This window comes from Haemaphysalis longicornis, unplaced genomic scaffold (genome assembly GCF_048455015.1).
Source record: "Haemaphysalis longicornis isolate Haplotype H1 unplaced genomic scaffold, Haemaphysalis longicornis Haplotype H1 scaffold_12, whole genome shotgun sequence".
NCBI classification, from domain to species: Eukaryota; Metazoa; Arthropoda; class Arachnida; order Ixodida; family Ixodidae; genus Haemaphysalis; species Haemaphysalis longicornis.
The window spans coordinates 121,492,382-121,505,618 of NW_027526225.1; positions in this window are offsets into that span (position 1 = coordinate 121,492,382).

Sequence of the window (13,237 nt, forward strand, 5' to 3'; positions counted from 1 at the left end):
TTTGATGAGGAGACCATATAGAACAAGCAAATTTGAGTTGTGAGATACCCAGTGTTAGAAAAGCCAGCTTGCTTACACTAGACGGGGAATCACGTAAGTTGCGCTACAAATAACGAAGTCAAAACAAGAAACACAGGTCACTGACCAAGTCAAAAACACATTGACGTTTCGTGAGCGCTACGGCTCTCTTGTTCACATTGTGAACAAGGGAGCCGTAGCGCTCCCGAAACGTCAATTTGTTTTTGACTTGGTCAGTGGCCTGTGTTTCTTGTTTTGAAGTATGCTACCTGACCAGACGGTATGCCGTCCAACCATCGACTTCATCAAATAACGAAGTCAACGAGATGCTTTCCCGCAAATGCTAGATATGTGGTTCGATCACGATAAATTGGAAGTGAACATGACACCTAGATATTTCTACGGCGATGGTCGCCTTCGTATTGTAAGCATACGGAAAATACTTAACCTGTTTTCGGTTAAAGGTTATCACTTTACATTTATCTAAATTTAGTGGCATAAACCAAGTATCCCTCCAAGATGAAATAACACTAAGATCGCTTTGAAGCGCCAGGTGATCGTCAGAAGCAACAAATGTACAGTAAATGATGCAATCATAAGCAAATAACTGTATGCTTGATGTTAAAGCAGCTCCCAAGTCGTTGATGTATATTAGAAAAAGCAAAGAGCCTAAAACGCGACCTTGCCGCACACCAGAGGTGACGCCCAAAATGCGAGAAGAAAAATTGCTGATGACAGCGAACTGCTGACAGAACGTAATGAATTTTCGAAGCAATGATAATGTTTGAGAGTACAGGCAAAGGACTGATAACTTGGATATTAGATGGAAAGGGGCACATGGTCAGATGCCTTCGAGAAACCCAGAAAGGTACAATCAGTTTGTAAGCTATTGTTGATGTTAAAGGGCCGATCAGCTGTGAATTCATGGGTGTCGCACAATAAACCTCTTCTGTAGGCATGTTTATTAGCAACGAAAAGCGATTCGATTCAAGGTGGCTGAAAACGCGTGATGCAATGATATGTCCGAGAGTTTTGCAGCATACGGAGGTTAAAGAAATTGGGCGATAGTTGTTAGGCGCGTTTTTGTCGCCAGTTTTATGAACTGGTACTATCTTTCCAATTTTCCAATCGGATGGTAACTGACCAGATGATAAAGATTGGCGGAAGGTATCGTATAAGTAGTTGCTGGCATTAGTAGTACTTTTGAATTGAAATGTCAAGGCCTTCGGAAGTTGAAACACTAAGATTGTGAATAAGGTTTTCGATGCCAGATGGGGTTATTTCTGTGGGTTGCATATATGCCCAATTGCGTTTCGAAGCATCAGGGATCTTAGAATGACTTTATAGCGTAAATACGGTAGTGAAAAACCTGTTAAAGACCGTGGGGAACTCTCACTGGGGCGAGGTCTTTTTTTTTCAAAAAAGATCTTGCTTATATTCCCTGTAAGAGATCTTCCCTTCCAGAACATTTTAGAATTTATTTTAAATAATAAAGGAAGACCATGAGAATGGTGTTTACTTTTGGAGCCGCTATTTCTGAGCAGTTTATGTCCAAGAAACCTGTGTGTTCTTGCCAGGCCTCGTCTTTACAAAACACGCTTCGACCGTTTGCAAACATGTTTTTCCCAGCAACCCTACTTCCAACGCGGCTTCGTGAAGTATCGAAGCGCAGCACAAGGCGAGGAACAGAAACACAGAACACGACAGGCAAAGGGTTCGGTGTGTCGTCTTCTGTGTTTCTGTCCCTTGTCTTGTGCTGCGCTTCGATTCTTCGCTATGTACCAACTCTCCCAAACCAATACTGTGATGGTCATTTTTAATAGTAATTTTTGGTGCAAGTTCATTTACTAAATCGGTTGTTTTACTTTTGAAGATTAGCCGATTTCCCTTAGTGTTTCGGCCAGGGTGTCAAAACGAAATTATTTCGGGTTCGATTTGGTACGGGTTCAAGCCTTTCGGGCTGAGTTCCCGGTTCGGTTCCGGAGCCCCATTCGTTTCCGGTTCGAACCTGTTCGAATCGGTTCAAACGGGTTCTAACGGGTTCCGAGAAAAGAACAGGAGTTTTTTTGTTTAATTTTTTTTAGTGCTGCGTTTTCGTTCCTCTGTGAAGTCGCTTTAAAAACAAATTCTTGATGTACGTTTCTTGGCGCAAACGAAGGTTCGTAGGGACAAAGGTTCGTAGGGACACTTAAGGCTGCTTATGTCTGTTACTCATTACTATGTGAGTTAAGCTCTACTTTTTGTTTCCGCTAATTCATTTTCTAATAATTTTGGTTAGTTCATTTACATATTTGAATTTAATTTTATTCTGTCTCATAAACCTGCAGTTTTCAACCCCGCACTTGTTTCGTTGAGGAAACAAAAAAAGGGTGGCGATTGGAATACTCCCTAATGCGAAATTTGGGCGCAGCGCGAACCGCAGCCTTCTCGGCGACGGCGTATAGCTGCTGTGCCTCAGGAAGTGATCGCGTCATCAGCGCACTAGTGCAGGCTCCCGCTTTTCTGTGGCGTTTTATCCTAGCGCGTTGCCGCCGGACAGCTTCTCTCGCGCGGCCTCGTCATAACGCCCTCGCCTTCACACTTTCTCCATACTTTCATCCTCCGCTTTCCTGATCACCCTATCTCGGTTGGCCTGTTCGTTCTTCCGGCTACAACACGGCCGACGTTGAGTGCTAAGAGCTACTGCAGATGTTAAGCAGAAAGGTGCGGTTCTTTTTTTCTTGCCCGTGACGACCGCAATGAGACTGTAGTCAATATTACTCTTGTGCAACTCCTGCTCAATGACGGTGAGTTCCTTGCGTACGAAAGTGCGTACGCCGTTACCGCCGGTTACCTCCGGAGAATTGGCGTAAGTCCTGTAACCGGGGAGTGATACCGCGTCGGTGCCAGTCTGTTGTATCATGATTATAGCGGGCTGGCGTGCTACTTGAGTGCGTTAAGAGCTGCGCTCTAAATCATGACTCTACGTAGTCGCCGCGGTGGCGCCTTGTGATGCACTCCCCTCGCAGACCAGTGAAGGGGCCTCACCTTGTCTCCAAATTATGCACCCTCGCCGCAGTCCCCTGACAAGCAGGCATGTAGCCTTCTGGCCAGGGGGCAGAGGCCCGGTGCCTCCGACGCCGCACCCCCCCCCCCCCCCCCTTCAACCTCCCCATCGTTGTGTCCTATCCTGAATCTGCTATCAATAGAGAGCCTCCCTGCAAGCTGCCCATTGCCCGGTCAGTCCACCATTGTTTTTTGGTAGCATCGAGTGTCACCGTAGGGAAGCTTGTGAACCCCCCTCCACTGGGTGGCTCGTGACGGGCTGCACCTCGTCTCCAAATGACGTATCACTACCGGAAGCTTTGCCAGGCAGGCAGGCAGGCAGGCAAGTAGGCAGGCAGATAGGTAGTTTACTGGGAAGCGGACAGCCTCTTTGGAGGGCAGGCAATCCCTCTGGGTAGCAAAGAGCCTTGCCAGCCGCCATCTCTTTTGGTAACACGCCATGTCTACATGTGTACGCCTGCACGCGCGCACGCACGCGTATTTTCGCACAGTGACGCAAAAATTGCATTTTAGGAAAACTGGTTGGTCTGCTACGCTCTTCATGTACCTATAGTTCCAACGACAGTTTAGCTTTAGCACAATATCATTAGCAGTGCTAGAAGTCGGGAACGGTCCGCCGTCGGCGTCAGCCTCAACCTGCACAGCGTTGCAGGTGCCGTTTAGAGCAGTTTCATTCTCCCCACCTTCCACATGCTAACATACCGTCTAAAAGGAAGGAACGGCGATAATGACTCACTGAATATAGGGAAACATCGAGGATTGAAACTTTCTAATGACAATTCAGGGACAGTTGACAGCGAGTGGGTTCTACCAAAGGTAGTAGCTTAGTGAATTCACAAGCAGTAGTGTAACGCCCTGCACTTCCCCAGAATTCCGATTTAGTGGAAGTAACACCTTTAATCGTTATAATAGCGCAAACGGAGATAAATGGTGGGGCAGAATTTTGAAGAAACAAAAATAAAAAAGAAAAATTACAAATGTGCGTTTAAGAGCATTTATTTCCTTGAAAGGCACGCCTGCATCTCATTTGTCGGATCATTGCCGTTCATGTTGCTCGCGCGCCTGTCAGCCCCATTTAGAGAAAACCGGTGTAATATATCGCCGTGCCATTCAGCTTCAGCAAGAGCCTATAGAGGCTTTTATCATAACCAGGCTTGGTTATAAGTGTGTTAGTCAGCCCTCTGTGTGTCTACACGAGAAAAAAGTGGCTTTCCTTGGTTGTTGTGAAACGTCGAAGCAAGGGTAAATCGTTCTGGTGATCTCTTTCAGTGCTCGAGTGTGATTCTCACCATTGCGCATGCGCAGGTTTAAATTTTTATGTATAAATGTTTCTTCTTTTTGAATAAATATCAGTTGATAGTTAGCGCTCGTCCTGTCCCTTCTTTTCTTTGTGGTCCTGCTTTAACGCGCTGTTTCCAACCTACCATGTCGCTTTACCAACTCGCCCAACTCTCCATCCTGCTGAGATCATTCCACGCAGCATAAACAGACAACATCCGAATTACCGGACAGGAAGCTCCGTTACTCAAAAATTGTCCCTTGGGCTTTGGTGTTCTAACTTTTTCATGGTATCAAAAAGGCATTGATACGGACCACTGACTTCGTGAACGAGGCTCCTCAAGAAATGAGTTTGGTGGTCGCCGCGTCCAGCTGGTGCCTTACTGTGTTTAATACATTGGCGCCCCTTTCCACATGCCACAAATAAAGGTAAGAAAATAAAGAAAGCCCACAGCAGGGGCAGAAAAAAAAAAGGCCCTCTGCGCGGGACTTCGCCAGACAGGAGATACGATCCCCGCAGCTTCACGCACGCTCTGTGGCGCCCGGCCCTTTGTGAAATTAGAGAGCTGGAAAAAGAAATAGCGAGCAAATAGGTGGATTTAACGCATTCGCAGCTGAGACAATTGGGAAGTGGGAAGAATCCATGGTTTTAATAGACTATGTGATGTGTCGGCTGTCTGTTTCATGGACACTTCATAGCTTGCTCATTAAGGCAAGGGAAGCGTATTCCAGAGCTTTCCTTTGAGCGAGGTTTGTTATATCCGTCCGAGGTTCGTTATAACAATACAGTGCACTCCAACTGGTAGGGAATTTACATCCTACAGAAAAAGATTATTCATCATGTCTACAACACATCATACCGATCCCCCACTGCTCAACTAATCCAGAATGCCAGAATAATCAGTATTCACAACTTATATAAACACCGGCTGGGCGTGAAGTTCAAAACAGAAATAAGACAAAATGCCTGGTGAGGCTTTGCAAAGTTGCAAGGGCTTGCGGGGCCTTTCACCTTTGAAAAAAAAAAGACTTCCGCAGTACCCAACTAGACATACAGAAAATCGGTTCTCATACATACTCCTCGTTTTAATACCGGTCAACAACGTTTATCTGACATTTTACGCTCTCTTTTGAACGCCTAAAAATTAGACGGCTTTGATTTGTTTTCTTGTTCTTACCGGAAACTCCGGCTTAAGTTTGATGCCTTCCTTTGTCGGTGATCTACTGCTATGCCGCGTTTCGTTTTTGTCACTGAAACTTGTTTTGCTGTTCCTGTTCTTTTTCTTCTTCTTCTCCCAAGAAATGTAGAAGGTTTACTATTTTCTTCCAGTGTGTTCATTTCACTTAATATGCCCCTTGCGTTCACTGTACCGATGTGCAACTGTGCTGCGGCGCCGAACCAAATAAAGCAGGGGCTGTGGGCAGGTCAATCTTCCTGCGAGCAGCTTTTTTCCCCGCTGCCCTCCCATCTACCTCATATGATGGCAAAAAACATTATTATTATTATTAAATTGAAAGATTATTGCAGGAGTGGTGTTGCGACTATCAGTTAAGCTTTATCGACTTTTCGTGATTATTGCGAAACGATTTATGATACTACTACTTCGCACAACCCAGCTGTTGGGAATTAATGCCAATCTGCTTTGTGACGTGATTTCGAAAAAGATATAAAAGCGGCTCGGTGCAGCTTTCGGTGTGTTTAAGGCTAGTTCGCTTGCGGCTCCATGTACTAGCTTTATTCTAACACGAGATAAACGGATGCCTTGAATAGCGTACGCAAGGTAAAAAAGGATTAAATAAGGCCGTCACCACTTCGTGGCACAGCAAAATCAGTCCCGACGCCATTTATTTGATGAAGTGCGATCACTTTCGATCCAGTGCAGAGTGGAGCGACCGTAATGTGGTAGCAGGAGCCTACCGTTTTCGCACGATTTTCGGCGTGTAATAATTGTTGCGTAATAAGAGACTCGGTGTATTCTCATCACTTTCACTGTAACGCGGCACTGTCACTCTAAGATTGATCACTTCCCGGCGAGGCAAGACAGTAGGCACCTTGGAATGCTACCTTCGTGCGCAGTACAGAAAAGTTAAACCGAGAAATGTTCAAAAAGCACGTTATGTCGTATACTAATGTACAATCGGTTCTCAACGTGGCGTAACGCTGTCGCTAACACAGGTTAATATTAGGAAAAAGTCGGTATACCACTACTTTTAGGTGTCCTTCTGCAACAACAACAACACAAAAACAACCAAGGAAAGGCAAACAGTACAATGATGCTAGTGAGAAAAAAAAACTAAGCATACCGGGGTAATTAGGGAAGCAAAGCTAAGCTGCTCACATTTGAATCAGATGTCCCTCCATGCCAGCCTCATTTAAGATAATGTAAGAGCAAGGCATTTCCTTTCCCGCGACACGGCCGCTCATTCAGACATTCATATGGTAGCAAATTCAACCTAAGTACGTTTCCGTGCATCTGGCTCAGACATGAATACCGTTATGCATACCCGCCCCGTGTTCTGACCCCGCAACTGCGCCCGCCCACGCCATCGCTGCGTAGCACTTGATTCATTTCCACGCGTCGCAGCGCCCATGTTTCGGGGGAGGGGTGGTGCACAGCGACCCAACGAAAATTCAGGGTAAAAAAGGAAGCTCGCATTTCTTCGTTTTGACGCCATTAGAACCAATCCACTGAGACGGCTGGAAGCATCTCTCAATTACAACGAAGGAACTCCTTAGTTGGAACGACAAGCACATAGGCACAACCTCGCGAACTGAACGCGCGAACGACGGAATCATCACGTTCCTGTAATTCAACTTCGTCATCACACGCTGAGATGCTTATAATGAGCGGCGCGCACATACAGGTTTTGTGTCCGCTTTTGTCCCCAATGATTTTTTTCATGATTTCGTGAGACCGTATGCAAATCCGACAAAGCCGTGTTTCGTGCGTTCGGCTTTTATTAGCGATGGGTCTTTGAAGATAGGGTCAGCAACCTCTGAACTCATGTTGTAGACGATGTCATTATAGAAAGGTCCTCTGTACTTCGGCTGGCCCGGAGGCATACAGCTGGCTTGATATGATGAAGATTTGTTTTTTTTATTCGTGGCCAGTATGTGTGGCGAAAGCAAGAATAAGTTCGCTCGGTCAAGAAAATGCCCGGAGAAAAGGGCGAAAATAGATTAAGGGGTAAGTATTCACGGCCGTGAAAACACGTTTCTGGTGCTGCCGAGATTCACCATAATTCGTCACTGATAGGCTGTTTGTTTCCTGCTTATATGCTAAGAATACAAAAACAATGTGAGTGTTAGGTTATGAAACAGAAGAATGAAAAGAAATATAAAAAAGTGCGCTGTTGTCTTACGGACGCAAAAAAATGAGAAAACTGCTAGCACACCGCAAACAAAAGAGCGACGCGCCATTATTTACGAAAACGTAAAAATCATCTTTCACATCTAATTAAAACACGTTTTACTGGTTCCTTTAACCTGGAATTTGCTTTTCTGGCGAAAACTATTCCCCATAGAAATTGCAATTAGAGGTAGCAGTCTATAGTTGCATAAACGGTTGCAAAAAAAAAAAGCGCTGACGATTACGGAGCTCTGTAATACAAAATTTCTGCGCAGTGCGCACTGCAGTCTTCTCAGTCACGCAGCATATCCGGTGCGTGTCAGGAAAGGATCGCGTGATCAGCGAACGCACGGCGGCGCGCGCTACTCTACCGTTATCTCGCAGCTTGTCGCCGCCGCCGAGCATGCAGTTGCAAATCGTGTTTGAACCTCACGCGCATATTTCACTTGGTTCGGATGAGCCTGAGCCACAAATAGAGGAGGAGCGCCTGGCGAAAGTGTGAGGGAGCGCTCCTCAGCTGCGACCCATGGCGAAAGTGCGAGGGGGAGGCAGTAAGAGAGATGACCCCGCCCTTTCCATCGCACTTTCGCCGTCAGCTCCTCCTTTGCCATTATGCCTTCGGTGCCGCGTTCATTCAATCGGGCGCCAGAGCTGCGCACTAAAACATTTGTGGCTATCTCTCACAAAATTGTGGGAACAACCTCCGTATCACAGCGCGCGTGACCCATGGCTGTGCGAGTATTTTAGGGCTACTTTAGGTCACCTGCGGTAAACGTCTCATGTTTGTAATAATTCACCACGAAGGAGAGGGCATTGTAGGGATTAAAAGAGGGAGAAAATGTGCAGTTCTTTTCCCTGCCCTTCTATTGCAATATTTCTACGTATTTCTTCTGGGACTTCCTTGCTTCCTTTGCCTTATGGCGGGCTGTTTTCACTGACATGAAATAACCCCGTAGTACTCAGACAAGAAAAACGTGATGACTGCTGTAGTATAGCCCATTAGTATCAAAGAAAGCGCGCTAAGTCTTCTCCTAAGACCACACACCAAAAATTCCTTTAATTAAGAAAAAAAGAGGTGACAAGATTACTTATCCCTGCCTGCTGCCATTATCATGTTCGGTGGATGTTGCTTCTTTCGCAACTTAGGAGGCAAAAAGGGCCGAAAGAACAGCTTTCAAATTAAAATACGAAGAAATAAAGCCCTAACCACGCCCTGTTTTTCTTTCTCTTTTTGTCTTTTTTTAACAGAGGTAAGGCCAAGGAAGGAATGCCGGAGTGCGAGGACGCATTTGCTCAGCAAGGAATTGCAAACTTGGGGGCGTCTCCACCGATAAGCACCCTCAGCCCTCTACTCTCTTGTGCCTGAAACAAGAGTGGAATGCGAAAAGAAAAGCTCATCTGCGCACAGTTTCTGCGCTGTGCAGTACTGCTCAAGCGCGTTAAAAAAACGGTGGCGGTCACAGAAGCACAATAGAAGCCTCAGAAAGCATATCGCTTATCTCGTAAAAGAGACGACATTATATGCTCAAAAACTAGCCAGGGCCAGATGGGAGGAGCTATGTGACCGGCTGCGAGGAGCGCTTGCAATGAAACGCGCATGATGTCTCCTTAGGCACTTGCTTACGCTAATCACTCCAAAACAGGACAGGCAAACAGAATCACTCTCTTGATACCTGAAGAGGCAGAGACCCCGAACGCAGTGCTGGAAAAGTTGAAAGCAATGTACATCCCGCATGGCGATCAGGTTCACCAGCCCGATCATGCCGGCTCCCGAATACTACTCTGGATAAAGACATCACTTAGGCGAAGGTGCAGGAAACATTGCAGGAACTGTGTACAACCTCAGCCCCGGGTCAAGAAAGGGACACCAATAAGATTTTACGGATTTTAGATGCCGTCTCCATAGCCTACTAAGTTTGTGTATTCAATTCCCATTGGAAGGCGGGCACGCTCCCTGAAGAGTTTCGTCATGCGAGCATTACAATCATACCAAAGCCCGGCAAGCCGCTACTTCTGGAAAATGGAAGACCCATCTCGCTAACCTCATGTATTGGCAAACTACTAGAACAGATAATTTTAACTAGAGTGAATCGTTTCATTGAGAACATGCGAGCTCTGTCCCCCAATATGAACGGCTTTCGAGCTGGGATTTCCACAAATGATATCCACTTGAGGCTACATCATGACATTCTGGAAAGCCCATCCATACCAGATGCCGCAGCTGTCTTAGTCCTTCACTTAACGAAAGCTTTCGACAGAGTTACCCACTATGCTATACTGACAGGTCTGGAATGCATAGGGCCAGATGCTCGAGTCTACAACTACGTGCGCGCCTTTGTCACACAAAGGACGCCCACTCTCGGTTTCGGAAATCTCACACTGCCCGATATTCAGCTTCCATCGCGCGGTTATCCCCAGGGTTCCGTGATTCCCCCGCTGCTCTTTAAGCTAGCACTGGCTTATATTCCAATAATCTAGGATCAGATACCGGAGTTGTATTACACCCTTTGCGCGGACGACATCATGCTCTGCGTAAAGGGAGGTAGTGATGCTCAACTTGAAGCCGCCCTACAGGCTGGAGCAACAGCCGTAGAAAAAAATCCTCCGTCGCATGCCCCCGCGCGAGGGATACGAGTAAATGCAGAGCATTGGGGTCGTTTACGTGGCGTAGGGTTGGTGGCAGTTGTTGGTGGTAGTTGTTGGTGGTGATAGTTGGGTTTGAGAGAGAGAGAGAGAGAGAGAGAGAGAGAGAGAGAGAGAGAGAGAGAGAGAGAGAGAGAGAGAGAGAGAGAGAGAGAGAAACGTAAGTAGGTAACGTCAACTTGTTGACGTTACCTACTTACGCTGCTTCTTCGTCGAGACGCTGCTTCTTCCTGACGAAGGCCTGGATCCGCTGCTCGACGTTGACGCTTGGCCGCGGCTTCTCGTTCACGAAGGTCGGCGTCGGCGGCACGCTTACGACGCTTGCGTTCGGCGTCGGCAGCGCGCCGCCTCGCCGTCTTGTCTTCTGCCGACGTCGACGAAGACGATGGTACGATGTCTTGTACTGGTTCCGCGACGCTGATGTTGGATTGCGTCGCGGTACTAGTTGAAGGTCTTGTTTTCATCGCTTATCAACTGCGACCGCTGACGAACGCAAGACAAGAGAGCGCAGGAGTTGACTGGAGTGGAGCCCGCGCCAACCCGCTTTATAGGGGGTGGTTGTATTGCGGTAACGTTTAGTGTTTGGGGGGTTGGTGCTATCACGTGTACACCACGCAGCTATCCCGCCGCTAGCACGCCGCTGAGTCGCCAACGCACGCCGCTGACGACGTAGTTTGAATGAGTCAAGGATATAAGGCGCGTTCGTAGCCTTTGATTCTGTGTCGTTTTGTGGCGCAGTGGGTAGAGCACCATGTACCTTGCGTTCCGCCCGCAGGGTCGTGGGACCGAAACCAGGCGCCGGTAACTGTTATTTCTTTTTCTTTTTATAGTGTACGGGGAGGCTGGCTGCTGCGGACGCCGACGCACGGGTGACATCGTGAGTTACACAAATGATCTGCATTTAAAAGGTGCGGTCTTGGCTGGCCTTCCCTGTTCACTAGCCAAATACGATCTATTAGTCCTCCCACCCTAGAAATCTAGAACACCACGAGCCCACTCAATCGCGATACACCTTGGTGGGTACGCCCGTGTCATGGGTAATGCAAATAAACATACTTGGACTGCCTCTGCAGCAGGACCGACGCAACACAGCGTACATCAGGAAATTATCGGCTCATGTAGCGCAAATAATCGGGCTTCTCAGAAAAACTATAGCACGGCGACATGGCCTCAAAGAAAAAGATCGGCTTAAACTACTATACAAGCATTCATGATAAGTCGGATTACATATGTTCTCCCATATCTTAAGCTTACGAAAACGGAAACGCGAAAAGTGGATTGCATCATTCTGAAGGCTTATCCAGCCGCTCTACAAATACCCCCAGGAGCTTCCGCTGCCAGACTGGAGAGCACAAGTGTACACAATACGGCCAGAGAGCTTATCGAAGGGCACCATGTGCGCCATGTGGCTTCTGCCGTGGACCCGCCGCGGTGGCTCAGTGGCTAAGGCGTTGCGCTGCTGAGCACGAGGTCGCGGGTTCGATTCCCGGCCGCGGCGGCCGCTTTTCTGATGGAGGCGAAAAGCAAAAACGCCCGTGTGTACGAGATTTCGGCGCACGTTAAAGATCCCCAGGTGGTCAAAATTAATCCGGAGCCCTCCACTACGGCGCGCCTCATCGCCTGCGTTGCGTCGGCGCGTTAAACCCTAAAATCAATCAATCTGCCATGCCACATACATTGTATATCTGCATCACCATGTTCCCACCTGCCTGGTCCTCCGTGACCGCAGTATACTGTAAATAAATAAATAAATAAAAATAAATAAATAGATAAATAAATCACACGGGGCAACTTGTCTGCCTGACGCGCACTGGCGCCGGCAGAGCCCCCCTTGACATCCTACGCATTGGCTGCCTGCAAAAGCGCGGGACAAAATCACTCATCGAAACGGTGACAAGAGAGAACGTCATAATTCGGCCCCTTCCTCGAAACAGGCACCCCCAGTATCATTACCAAATAAGGGCGCAACTAGCCCGTGCATTAACAGCGCAACACCCCATTGATCGAGGCTCGCTGTATGTTGATGCAGCGGAGTATCACGTGGACGCTTTTTCCCTGGCAGCCATCCACTCACCCGATTCTCTCCCCCTCCCCCCCCTCACGGCCCTCACCATTCGAACCCGCCACCCTCAAGTGGCGGAAGAGGCGGCGATAGCACTTGAACTCACACATAGGCCAACCCCCCGATTCATATTCTCTCACTAGAAAACTGCCGTTCTAAACTATGCCAGAGGTCAGATCTCGCCGAGGCCCACCAAATCCTTAATCAAAATACACCTGCTGATCCTGTAGAACTGATGTGGTTCCCTGCCCATAGCGGTATCGGATGAAGTAAGTGGCACTGGCATCACAGACCCGGGAGCTCTCGTCTCCCGGGCCTGGGATGCCAGCACTGCCTCCATGGAGCCATATCAGCCCGCAATAGTTTACTCACGTAGGGAGACATCACGGAACATTCCCGACTCTCTTGCCATAAATACCCTCCCACCAATCCATCGCGATCAGTGAAACAGGAACCCCTTTGGCGTCAGCTTCAAACTGAATCCCTCACCTGTCTAGCCATACTTCACCGCGTTCACCCCTCACTGTATCCCGCACTGCGCAGAACGGCCTACATTACATAATCATATGTGGGCCTGAAAATCTGACCCCTTCCCTCTCATCACCTCGGTCGACTAGTGGGAAGCAGCGCTGGGTGCTCAAACGTGGATATTCAGAAGTCGCTCACAGGTCGGGCAGCCACAGTCGCCGAAGCTCTACGGTCTTCGGCCACCAAGCTGCGCTAACCCTTGGTTAAGTAAAGTGTTCGCTCTCTCTCTCTCTCCCGCCTCCGACGGAATGTGTTCGAGCAAGGACGCTCAGCTCTGTCCATTCGCGATTCCACCTCCTATATCACCTTTCGT